Source organism: Hyla sarda, unplaced genomic scaffold, assembly GCF_029499605.1.
Source record: "Hyla sarda isolate aHylSar1 unplaced genomic scaffold, aHylSar1.hap1 scaffold_618, whole genome shotgun sequence".
Lineage (NCBI taxonomy): Eukaryota > Metazoa > Chordata > Amphibia > Anura > Hylidae > Hyla > Hyla sarda.
The window spans coordinates 23834-36423 of NW_026610633.1; the positions used below are offsets into that span (position 1 = coordinate 23834).

At 46.8% G+C, this 12590-nt stretch overlaps 5 non-coding genes across 5 annotated transcripts; all 5 read left to right on the top strand.

Annotated features, from left to right (window-relative positions):
- Positions 1-1106: 1106 nt before the first annotated feature.
- LOC130341301 (U2 spliceosomal RNA) lies at positions 1107-1292 on the top strand. The gene has a single exon (XR_008881268.1). It is a non-coding gene; the product is annotated as a U2 spliceosomal RNA (small nuclear RNA).
- Positions 1293-5042: 3750 nt separating this feature from the next.
- Positions 5043-5233, top strand: LOC130341296 (U2 spliceosomal RNA). The gene has a single exon (XR_008881264.1). It is a non-coding gene; the product is annotated as a U2 spliceosomal RNA (small nuclear RNA).
- A 2099-nt stretch (positions 5234-7332) lies between these two features.
- Positions 7333-7523, top strand: LOC130341309 (U2 spliceosomal RNA). The gene has a single exon (XR_008881272.1). It is a non-coding gene; the product is annotated as a U2 spliceosomal RNA (small nuclear RNA).
- A 2099-nt stretch (positions 7524-9622) lies between these two features.
- LOC130341321 (U2 spliceosomal RNA) lies at positions 9623-9813 on the top strand. The gene has a single exon (XR_008881277.1). It is a non-coding gene; the product is annotated as a U2 spliceosomal RNA (small nuclear RNA).
- A 2081-nt stretch (positions 9814-11894) lies between these two features.
- LOC130341325 (U2 spliceosomal RNA) lies at positions 11895-12085 on the top strand. Its single transcript, XR_008881278.1, has one exon. It is a non-coding gene; the product is annotated as a U2 spliceosomal RNA (small nuclear RNA).
- Positions 12086-12590: the final 505 nt, after the last annotated feature.

Consider the following 12590-nt stretch of genomic DNA (forward strand, 5'->3'; position numbering starts at 1 on the left):
TTTCCTCCATCTATTTTATACATTAAAAAAGTAACTAGAATTGTTTTTACTTTTTTATGGGGTTCAAAAATGGAGAAATTAAAGCGTGATTTTATGTACAAAAGTAAAGATAATGGCGGGAAAGATGTTCCTAACCTTTTTACTTTCTTTTACATAAAGTATTTCTGTTTCTGTTTTAAAATTATTAAATCCGATGGCATTTTTAGCTGCTTTTTAAGGTACGCTGCGGGCATGGTTTTTAAAAGATGGTTGCGCATCCCTCTGAACGCTCCGGTGCTTCTGTGTCCCCCAAAACATTATGTGGTGTTGGAAAAGACAGTCAGGCTCCTAGGTCTCCAAGATTTGGAGCCTGACATACTGGGGGACCAGAGAAAGGTATCAAAGGTCCTCAGGCGGAGTGAGGTTACCCTGGCAGTGTCCAATTTCACACAGGCAAGATCCAAAAAGGTATGGCGGAACGTGTACGGGAAGTTTCTGGCGAATGTACACAGGGATCTTGCCTGGGCAATCGTCCACCAGTGCCTCCCTACTCGTGAGTTCCAGCACAGGCGAGGACTGGTGGCGAGAGCCAAGTGCCCGAGAGATGGCTGCGGAGTGGACGAAACGGTGCTGCACATATTTTGGAACTGCCCTTTTGCACGGGAGCTTTGGAGGAAGGTAGGCCCACTTTTGAAGTGGGCCTGCGGCCTAAAAGATTTTAATCACGAATGTGTCTTTTACGGTCTTTTTAACTGCCCCAATTTTAAACAGCAGATGATCTGCTGGATGATTATTAATTGTTTTAAAAATGCCATCTGGAAAGTTAGGAACATCTTACTTTTTAAACATGATTTTATTGATGTTAAAAACTGTATAAAGCTGGCCCTGAGTGAGATGTACATCTATTACCTAAGAGACAAGAAACAGTTGGGGGCCAGCGAGGCAGCATCCATGTGGTGTCTGCCTCTATGGAACGAAATAACAATATAATCAGTTTTTATGACATTTGTATAATGTTTTATCCTGCCATTTTTATTTTTTCTCCTTTTATTACTGGTTTTATTATTTGTATTTTAAAACTTTTGTGAACCTTTTATTATTTTGCATTTTAAATTTTGTATGGTTTCTTATTTATTCAATAAAATTTTGTTGAAACCTTATCTGTTCTTATCAGTTTAATATCTGATACGTCCCCTATCTGGGGACCATATATTAAATGGATTTTTGAGAACGGGGGCCGATTTCGAAGCTTGCTTCCGTCGCCCTATGCATTGACCCGATATGGCAGTATCTTCGGGTACAGTGCACCACCCCCTTACAGGGTTAAAAAGAAAGATTCCTACTTTCATTGCTACCTGCTTGCTGGCTAGCCAGCTAGCCAGCCCTGTGGGCCTTGCTGCTGCTGCAGCCAAAAAACAAAAGGTGGTGCTGCTGCTGCTTCTGCTGCTTCTGCTTCTGCTTGTGTCTGGCCCCTGTTGGAGCGTCCAGGCACAGGACTTCTGCTGCTGCTGACTAAATGGCCTCCTTAATTGGATCATTTGAGTAGCCAGCACACCTGTGCAGGTAGGGCATGACATGATAGGCAGCTGCCTTGATAGCGGGTGGGTGCTGAATGTTCCTAATTGACAAAATAAGATTAATGCTTATGAAGAAATATAAAATCTCATCCCTTCCCCAATATCGCGCCACACCCCTACCCCTTAATTCCCTGGTTGAACGTGATGGACATATGTCTTTTTTCGACCGTACTAACTATGTAACTATGTAACATAACATGGGGGGGGGGGGGGGGGGGGTCTCCTGGCTGTTCACACAGGTGTGTCATTGCTGTACATTGACCATGCATTGCTTCTGTGGTATTGCAAAGGCAAAGACAAATGCTTCCAGCCATCCATTGCACTAATGGATTGGTCATCAGCTGGCTGTCTATGTCCCGCATCAATATAGACCAAAGTACAGAGGGTTAGGCTATGCTATTGTGCACCTACCTGATGCATCAGAAGGTGCGAGGCCCTTGCTAAATTCTGTGCACAGACTTTGAGATCTATGCTTTAGACTGTATCTAAACCTGCTCCAACATGGACTGACATTCTGGCCTACTTTCAGCCGATGCGACTTGTCTGTCGCTGAACAGTCGCTTTTTATGTATTCAGCACCTATGTATAATGTTGTAAAAATGCTCTAGAAGCTAAAGTCGCAGAAATGTCACACATATTTGGCCTGCAACTTTCTGTGCGACAAATTCAGACAGGAAAAATCAGTATAAATCCTTAGAAAATTATCCCCCAGTGTCTCCATCTGCTGGCGGTATTGAATAAGCATTGCTGCACTGATGGGGTATGCATTAGACGAAAAAAAAGAAGAAAAAGAAGAATAATACGCCCAGAAAAGAGGCGAAAAGGAGAAAAACGTAAAAAAACGTGAAAAAAAAGTAAGAGGAAGAGAAGGGAAAAAAAGGTGGAAATGGGTTTAAAAGTGATTTCGGCGGAGAAATATATATATATATATATATATATATATATATATATATATATATATATATATATATATATATATATATATATATATACCGTATATACTCGAGTATAAGCCGACCCGAGTATAAGCCGAGACCCCTAATTTCAACCCAAAATCCCAGGAAAAGTTATTGACTCGAGTATAAGCCTAGGGTGGGAAATACCTCATCCCCCCCTGTCATCATCCAGACCCGTCATTAACATCCTCATCATCCCCTTGTCATCATCCCACACATCCCCCCTTCATCATCCCCTTATCATCCCACACATCCCCTTATCCCACACATCCCCCCTTCATCATCCCCTTGTCATCATCCCACACATCCCCCCTTCATCATCCCCTTGTCATCATCCCACACATCCCCCCTTCATCATCCCCTTGTCATCATCCCACACATCCCCTTATCATCCCACACATCCCCCCTTCATCATCCCCTTGTAATCATCCCACACACCCCCCCTTCATCATCCCCACCCCCCTTCATCATCCCCACACCCCCCTTCATCATCCCCACACCCCCCCCCCCCCCCTTCATCATCCTCTTCTCATCATTCGCCCTCAGTGGTCTTCAACCTGCGGACCTCCAGAGGTTTCAAAACTACAACTCCCAGCAAGCCCGGGCAGCCATCGGCTGTCCGGGCTTGCTGGGAGTTGTAGTTTTGAAACCTCCGGAGGTCCGCAGGTTGAAGACCACTGCGGCCTTCAACATGCGGACCTCCAGAGGTTTCAAAACTACAACTCCCAGCAAGCCCGGGCAGCCATCGGCTGTCCGGGCTTGCTGGGAGTTGTAGTTTTGAAACCTCCGGAGGTCCGCAGGTTGAAGACCACTGCGGCCTTCAACATGCGGACCTCCAGAGGTTTCAAAACTACAACTCCCAGCAAGCCCGGGCAGCCATCGGCTGTCCGGGCTTGCTGGGAGTTGTAGTTTTGAAACCTCCGGAGGTCCGCAGGTTGAAGACCACTGCGGCCTTCAACATCATCCAGCCCCCTCTCACCCCCTTTAGTTCTGAGTACTCACCTCCGCTCGGCGCTGGTCCGGTCCTGCAGGGCTGTCCGGTAAGGAGGTGGTCCGGTGAGGAGGTGGTCCGGGCTGCTATCTTCACCGGGGGCGCCTCTTCTCCGCGCTTCCGGCCCGGAATAGAGCCGTTGCCTTAACAACGACGTATCTGCGTCGTTGTCACGGCAACGTGACTATTCTGAGGCCGGGCCCGAAGCGCTTAGAAGAGGCCTCCCCGGTGAAGATAGCAGCCCGGAACCAGTATCCCACCGGACCACCTCCTTACCGGACAGCCCTGCAGGACCGGACCAGCGCCGAGCGGAGGTGAGTACTCAGAACTAAAGGGGGTGAGAGGGGGCTGGATGATGTTGAAGGCCGCAGTGGTCTTCAACCTGCGGACCTCCGGAGGTTTCAAAACTACAACTCCCAGCAAGCCCGGACAGCCGATGGCTGCCCGGGCTTGCTGGGAGTTGTAGTTTTGAAACCTCTGGAGGTCCGCAGGTTGAAGACCACTGCGGGTGGGGGAGTTCACTCGAGTATAAGCCGAGGGGGGTGTTTTCAGCACGAAAAATCGTGCTGAAAAACTCGGCCTATACTCGAGTATATACGGTATATATATATATATATATATATATATATATATATATATATATATATATATATATATATATATATATGCGCACACACACACATAGATATAAACGTATTCTCCGTTGAGATATTGCAGCCGCTGCTGTGTCCAGGCCCAGGAGCCTTAGCACTGTGCTGTGATGTCACTCAATACCACTGACATCACTAGGTGTAAACAACATCTCTCCTTTGCTGTGTATGTGACTATGGAGCTGTTTGGTGATGTCGTCTATTACGGCCTTCATAGAAGCAACAGGAGATTGTTGCATCCATCTTGAACCCTCAGAACTACAGTGCTATGATGTCACTCACTTCCACAGGCCTTGCAGAGTGTAAACAACAACAACCCAGCTTTGTTGTGTATGTAACCAAAGGGATTTGTGATGTCACCTAGAACCTTCACAGCAGCGACAGCTTTATGAGGAGCATCAGCACTGCTCTGCCTGAGCAGAACCATCACCGCCATAGGTTGTCAAATAACCCGGATTTAACCCACACAGGTAAGTCCAATGGGGTGCAGGCATGTCCTCTATGCTTACAGCTTCCCGTGGGTGTTGGTTTGATACCGTTTGGGGACAGCCAAGGAGGCATCTGCAGGCAACAAAGGTAGGTGTGTGCTTGTGTGTGTGTTTCCTATGCAGATCCTAAGCCCAGTGTCACATGCAAGTAGGAGGAGTAAGAAGGGTTCCTGGCAAATCCGGGTTATGGATTGCATTTAAAAAGGCCCCGTGGGAGTGCAATGGGCCCCTGTCTTGCTGCTTAGCAATAATGGTATGGGTTTAGGTTCTGCTGTGTGTACTGGTGGTTGACTGCCCCCCAGCCCAGAGTGTGCATGGAAAATTGTCTGGCAGCCTCCCTGACAGCAAGCAGTGATAGTGCCCATGAAGGGGACCTTGTTGGGCCCGCCCCTTTCACGGTTATCGCTTCTCGGCCTTTTGGCTAAGATCAAGTGTAGTATCTGTTCTTATCAGTTTAATATCTGATACGTCCCCTATCTGGGGACCATATATTAAATGGATTTTTGAGAACGGGGGCCGATTTCGAAGCTTGCTTCCGTCGCCCTATGCATTGACCCGATATGGCAGTATCTTCGGGTACAGTGCACCACCCCCTTACAGGGTTAAAAAGAAAGATTCCTACTTTCATTGCTACCTGCTTGCTGGCTAGCCAGCTAGCCAGCCCTGTGGGCCTTGCTGCTGCTGCAGCCAAAAAACAAAAGGTGGTGCTGCTGCTGCTTCTGCTGCTTCTGCTTCTGCTTGTGTCTGGCCCCTGTTGGAGCGTCCAGGCACAGGACTTCTGCTGCTGCTGACTAAATGGCCTCCTTAATTGGATCATTTGAGTAGCCAGCACACCTGTGCAGGTAGGGCATGACATGATAGGCAGCTGCCTTGATAGCGGGTGGGTGCTGAATGTTCCTAATTGACAAAATAAGATTAATGCTTATGAAGAAATATAAAATCTCATCCCTTCCCCAATATCGCGCCACACCCCTACCCCTTAATTCCCTGGTTGAACGTGATGGACATATGTCTTTTTTCGACCGTACTAACTATGTAACTATGTAACATAACATGGGGGGGGGGGGGGGGGGTCTCCTGGCTGTTCACACAGGTGTGTCATTGCTGTACATTGACCATGCATTGCTTCTGTGGTATTGCAAAGGCAAAGACAAATGCTTCCAGCCATCCATTGCACTAATGGATTGGTCATCAGCTGGCTGTCTATGTCCCGCATCAATATAGACCAAAGTACAGAGGGTTAGGCTATGCTATTGTGCACCTACCTGATGCATCAGAAGGTGCGAGGCCCTTGCTAAATTCTGTGCACAGACTTTGAGATCTATGCTTTAGACTGTATCTAAACCTGCTCCAACATGGACTGACATTCTGGCCTACTTTCAGCCGATGCGACTTGTCTGTCGCTGAACAGTCGCTTTTTATGTATTCAGCACCTATGTATAATGTTGTAAAAATGCTCTAGAAGCTAAAGTCGCAGAAATGTCACACATATTTGGCCTGCAACTTTCTGTGCGACAAATTCAGACAGGAAAAATCAGTATAAATCCTTAGAAAATTATCCCCCAGTGTCTCCATCTGCTGGCGGTATTGAATAAGCATTGCTGCACTGATGGGGTATGCATTAGACGAAAAAAAAGAAGAAAAAGAAGAATAATACGCCCAGAAAAGAGGCGAAAAGGAGAAAAACGTAAAAAAACGTGAAAAAAAAGTAAGAGGAAGAGAAGGGAAAAAAAGGTGGAAATGGGTTTAAAAGTGATTTCGGCGGAGAAATATATATATATATATATATATATATATATATATATATATATATATATATGCGCACACACACACATAGATATAAACGTATTCTCCGTTGAGATATTGCAGCCGCTGCTGTGTCCAGGCCCAGGAGCCTTAGCACTGTGCTGTGATGTCACTCAATACCACTGACATCACTAGGTGTAAACAACATCTCTCCTTTGCTGTGTATGTGACTATGGAGCTGTTTGGTGATGTCGTCTATTACGGCCTTCATAGAAGCAACAGGAGATTGTTGCATCCATCTTGAACCCTCAGAACTACAGTGCTATGATGTCACTCACTTCCACAGGCCTTGCAGAGTGTAAACAACAACAACCCAGCTTTGTTGTGTATGTAACCAAAGGGATTTGTGATGTCACCTAGAACCTTCACAGCAGCGACAGCTTTATGAGGAGCATCAGCACTGCTCTGCCTGAGCAGAACCATCACCGCCATAGGTTGTCAAATAACCCGGATTTAACCCACACAGGTAAGTCCAATGGGGTGCAGGCATGTCCTCTATGCTTACAGCTTCCCGTGGGTGTTGGTTTGATACCGTTTGGGGACAGCCAAGGAGGCATCTGCAGGCAACAAAGGTAGGTGTGTGCTTGTGTGTGTGTTTCCTATGCAGATCCTAAGCCCAGTGTCACATGCAAGTAGGAGGAGTAAGAAGGGTTCCTGGCAAATCCGGGTTATGGATTGCATTTAAAAAGGCCCCGTGGGAGTGCAATGGGCCCCTGTCTTGCTGCTTAGCAATAATGGTATGGGTTTAGGTTCTGCTGTGTGTACTGGTGGTTGACTGCCCCCCAGCCCAGAGTGTGCATGGAAAATTGTCTGGCAGCCTCCCTGACAGCAAGCAGCGATAGTGCCCATGAAGGGGACCTTGTTGGGCTCGCCCCTTTCACGGTTATCGCTTCTCGGCCTTTTGGCTAAGATCAAGTGTAGTATCTGTTCTTATCAGTTTAATATCTGATACGTCCCCTATCTGGGGACCATATATTAAATGGATTTTTGAGAACGGGGGCCGATTTCGAAGCTTGCTTCCGTCGCCCTATGCATTGACCCGATATGGCAGTATCTTCGGGTACAGTGCACCACCCCCTTACAGGGTTAAAAAGAAAGATTCCTACTTTCATTGCTACCTGCTTGCTGGCTAGCCAGCTAGCCAGCCCTGTGGGCCTTGCTGCTGCTGCAGCCAAAAAACAAAAGGTGGTGCTGCTGCTGCTTCTGCTGCTTCTGCTTCTGCTTGTGTCTGGCCCCTGTTGGAGCGTCCAGGCACAGGACTTCTGCTGCTGCTGACTAAATGGCCTCCTTAATTGGATCATTTGAGTAGCCAGCACACCTGTGCAGGTAGGGCATGACATGATAGGCAGCTGCCTTGATAGCGGGTGGGTGCTGAATGTTCCTAATTGACAAAATAAGATTAATGCTTATGAAGAAATATAAAATCTCATCCCTTCCCCAATATCGCGCCACACCCCTACCCCTTAATTCCCTGGTTGAACGTGATGGACATATGTCTTTTTTCGACCGTACTAACTATGTAACTATGTAACATAACATGGGGGGGGGGGGGGGGGGGGGTCTCCTGGCTGTTCACACAGGTGTGTCATTGCTGTACATTGACCATGCATTGCTTCTGTGGTATTGCAAAGGCAAAGACAAATGCTTCCAGCCATCCATTGCACTAATGGATTGGTCATCAGCTGGCTGTCTATGTCCCGCATCAATATAGACCAAAGTACAGAGGGTTAGGCTATGCTATTGTGCACCTACCTGATGCATCAGAAGGTGCGAGGCCCTTGCTAAATTCTGTGCACAGACTTTGAGATCTATGCTTTAGACTGTATCTAAACCTGCTCCAACATGGACTGACATTCTGGCCTACTTTCAGCCGATGCGACTTGTCTGTCGCTGAACAGTCGCTTTTTATGTATTCAGCACCTATGTATAATGTTGTAAAAATGCTCTAGAAGCTAAAGTCGCAGAAATGTCACACATATTTGGCCTGCAACTTTCTGTGCGACAAATTCAGACAGGAAAAATCAGTATAAATCCTTAGAAAATTATCCCCCAGTGTCTCCATCTGCTGGCGGTATTGAATAAGCATTGCTGCACTGATGGGGTATGCATTAGACGAAAAAAAAGAAGAAAAAGAAGAATAATACGCCCAGAAAAGAGGCGAAAAGGAGAAAAACGTAAAAAAACGTGAAAAAAAAGTAAGAGGAAGAGAAGGGAAAAAAAGGTGGAAATGGGTTTAAAAGTGATTTCGGCGGAGAATATATATATATATATATATATATATATATATATATATATATATATATGCGCACACACACACATAGATATAAACGTATTCTCCGTTGAGATATTGCAGCCGCTGCTGTGTCCAGGCCCAGGAGCCTTAGCACTGTGCTGTGATGTCACTCAATACCACTGACATCACTAGGTGTAAACAACATCTCTCCTTTGCTGTGTATGTGACTATGGAGCTGTTTGGTGATGTCGTCTATTACGGCCTTCATAGAAGCAACAGGAGATTGTTGCATCCATCTTGAACCCTCAGAACTACAGTGCTATGATGTCACTCACTTCCACAGGCCTTGCAGAGTGTAAACAACAACAACCCAGCTTTGTTGTGTATGTAACCAAAGGGATTTGTGATGTCACCTAGAACCTTCACAGCAGCGACAGCTTTATGAGGAGCATCAGCACTGCTCTGCCTGAGCAGAACCATCACCGCCATAGGTTGTCAAATAACCCGGATTTAACCCACACAGGTAAGTCCAATGGGGTGCAGGCATGTCCTCTATGCTTACAGCTTCCCGTGGGTGTTGGTTTGATACCGTTTGGGGACAGCCAAGGAGGCATCTGCAGGCAACAAAGGTAGGTGTGTGCTTGTGTGTGTGTTTCCTATGCAGATCCTAAGCCCAGTGTCACATGCAAGTAGGAGGAGTAAGAAGGGTTCCTGGCAAATCCGGGTTATGGATTGCATTTAAAAAGGCCCCGTGGGAGTGCAATGGGCCCCTGTCTTGCTGCTTAGCAATAATGGTATGGGTTTAGGTTCTGCTGTGTGTACTGGTGGTTGACTGCCCCCCAGCCCAGAGTGTGCATGGAAAATTGTCTGGCAGCCTCCCTGACAGCAAGCAGTGATAGTGCCCATGAAGGGGACCTTGTTGGGCCCGCCCCTTTCACGGTTATCGCTTCTCGGCCTTTTGGCTAAGATCAAGTGTAGTATCTGTTCTTATCAGTTTAATATCTGATACGTCCCCTATCTGGGGACCATATATTAAATGGATTTTTGAGAACGGGGGCCGATTTCGAAGCTTGCTTCCGTCGCCCTATGCATTGACCCGATATGGCAGTATCTTCGGGTACAGTGCACCACCCCCTTACAGGGTTAAAAAGAAAGATTCCTACTTTCATTGCTACCTGCTTGCTGGCTAGCCAGCTAGCCAGCCCTGTGGGCCTTGCTGCTGCTGCAGCCAAAAAACAAAAGGTGGTGCTGCTGCTGCTTCTGCTGCTTCTGCTTCTGCTTGTGTCTGGCCCCTGTTGGAGCGTCCAGGCACAGGACTTCTGCTGCTGCTGACTAAATGGCCTCCTTAATTGGATCATTTGAGTAGCCAGCACACCTGTGCAGGTAGGGCATGACATGATAGGCAGCTGCCTTGATAGCGGGTGGGTGCTGAATGTTCCTAATTGACAAAATAAGATTAATGCTTATGAAGAAATATAAAATCTCATCCCTTCCCCAATATCGCGCCACACCCCTACCCCTTAATTCCCTGGTTGAACGTGATGGACATATGTCTTTTTTCGACCGTACTAACTATGTAACTATGTAACATAACATGGGGGGGGGGGGGGTCTCCTGGCTGTTCACACAGGTGTGTCATTGCTGTACATTGACCATGCATTGCTTCTGTGGTATTGCAAAGGCAAAGACAAATGCTTCCAGCCATCCATTGCACTAATGGATTGGTCATCAGCTGGCTGTCTATGTCCCGCATCAATATAGACCAAAGTACAGAGGGTTAGGCTATGCTATTGTGCACCTACCTGATGCATCAGAAGGTGCGAGGCCCTTGCTAAATTCTGTGCACAGACTTTGAGATCTATGCTTTAGACTGTATCTAAACCTGCTCCAACATGGACTGACATTCTGGCCTACTTTCAGCCGATGCGACTTGTCTGTCGCTGAACAGTCGCTTTTTATGTATTCAGCACCTATGTATAATGTTGTAAAAATGCTCTAGAAGCTAAAGTCGCAGAAATGTCACACATATTTGGCCTGCAACTTTCTGTGCGACAAATTCAGACAGGAAAAATCAGTATAAATCCTTAGAAAATTATCCCCCAGTGTCTCCATCTGCTGGCGGTATTGAATAAGCATTGCTGCACTGATGGGGTATGCATTAGACGAAAAAAAAGAAGAAAAAGAAGAATAATACGCCCAGAAAAGAGGCGAAAAGGAGAAAAACGTAAAAAAACGTGAAAAAAAAGTAAGAGGAAGAGAAGGGAAAAAAAGGTGGAAATGGGTTTAAAAGTGATTTCGGCGGAGATATATATATATATATATATATATATATATATATATATGCGCACACACACACATAGATATAAACGTATTCTCCGTTGAGATATTGCAGCCGCTGCTGTGTCCAGGCCCAGGAGCCTTAGCACTGTGCTGTGATGTCACTCAATACCACTGACATCACTAGGTGTAAACAACATCTCTCCTTTGCTGTGTATGTGACTATGGAGCTGTTTGGTGATGTCGTCTATTACGGCCTTCATAGAAGCAACAGGAGATTGTTGCATCCATCTTGAACCCTCAGAACTACAGTGCTATGATGTCACTCACTTCCACAGGCCTTGCAGAGTGTAAACAACAACAACCCAGCTTTGTTGTGTATGTAACCAAAGGGATTTGTGATGTCACCTAGAACCTTCACAGCAGCGACAGCTTTATGAGGAGCATCAGCACTGCTCTGCCTGAGCAGAACCATCACCGCCATAGGTTGTCAAATAACCCGGATTTAACCCACACAGGTAAGTCCAATGGGGTGCAGGCATGTCCTCTATGCTTACAGCTTCCCGTGGGTGTTGGTTTGATACCGTTTGGGGACAGCCAAGGAGGCATCTGCAGGCAACAAAGGTAGGTGTGTGCTTGTGTGTGTGTTTCCTATGCAGATCCTAAGCCCAGTGTCACATGCAAGTAGGAGGAGTAAGAAGGGTTCCTGGCAAATCCGGGTTATGGATTGCATTTAAAAAGGCCCCGTGGGAGTGCAATGGGCCCCTGTCTTGCTGCTTAGCAATAATGGTATGGGTTTAGGTTCTGCTGTGTGTACTGGTGGTTGACTGCCCCCCAGCCCAGAGTGTGCATGGAAAATTGTCTGGCAGCCTCCCTGACAGCAAGCAGTGATAGTGCCCATGAAGGGGACCTTGTTGGGCCCGCCCCTTTCACGGTTATCGCTTCTCGGCCTTTTGGCTAAGATCAAGTGTAGTATCTGTTCTTATCAGTTTAATATCTGATACGTCCCCTATCTGGGGACCATATATTAAATGGATTTTTGAGAACGGGGGCCGATTTCGAAGCTTGCTTCCGTCGCCCTATGCATTGACCCGATATGGCAGTATCTTCGGGTACAGTGCACCACCCCCTTACAGGGTTAAAAAGAAAGATTCCTACTTTCATTGCTACCTGCTTGCTGGCTAGCCAGCTAGCCAGCCCTGTGGGCCTTGCTGCTGCTGCAGCCAAAAAACAAAAGGTGGTGCTGCTGCTGCTTCTGCTGCTTCTGCTTCTGCTTGTGTCTGGCCCCTGTTGGAGCGTCCAGGCACAGGACTTCTGCTGCTGCTGACTAAATGGCCTCCTTAATTGGATCATTTGAGTAGCCAGCACACCTGTGCAGGTAGGGCATGACATGATAGGCAGCTGCCTTGATAGCGGGTGGGTGCTGAATGTTCCTAATTGACAAAATAAGATTAATGCTTATGAAGAAATATAAAATCTCATCCCTTCCCCAATATCGCGCCACACCCCTACCCCTTAATTCCCTGGTTGAACGTGATGGACATATGTCTTTTTTCGACCGTACTAACTATGTAACTATGTAACATAACATGGGGGGGGGGGGGGGGTCTCCTGGCTGTTCACACAGGTGTGT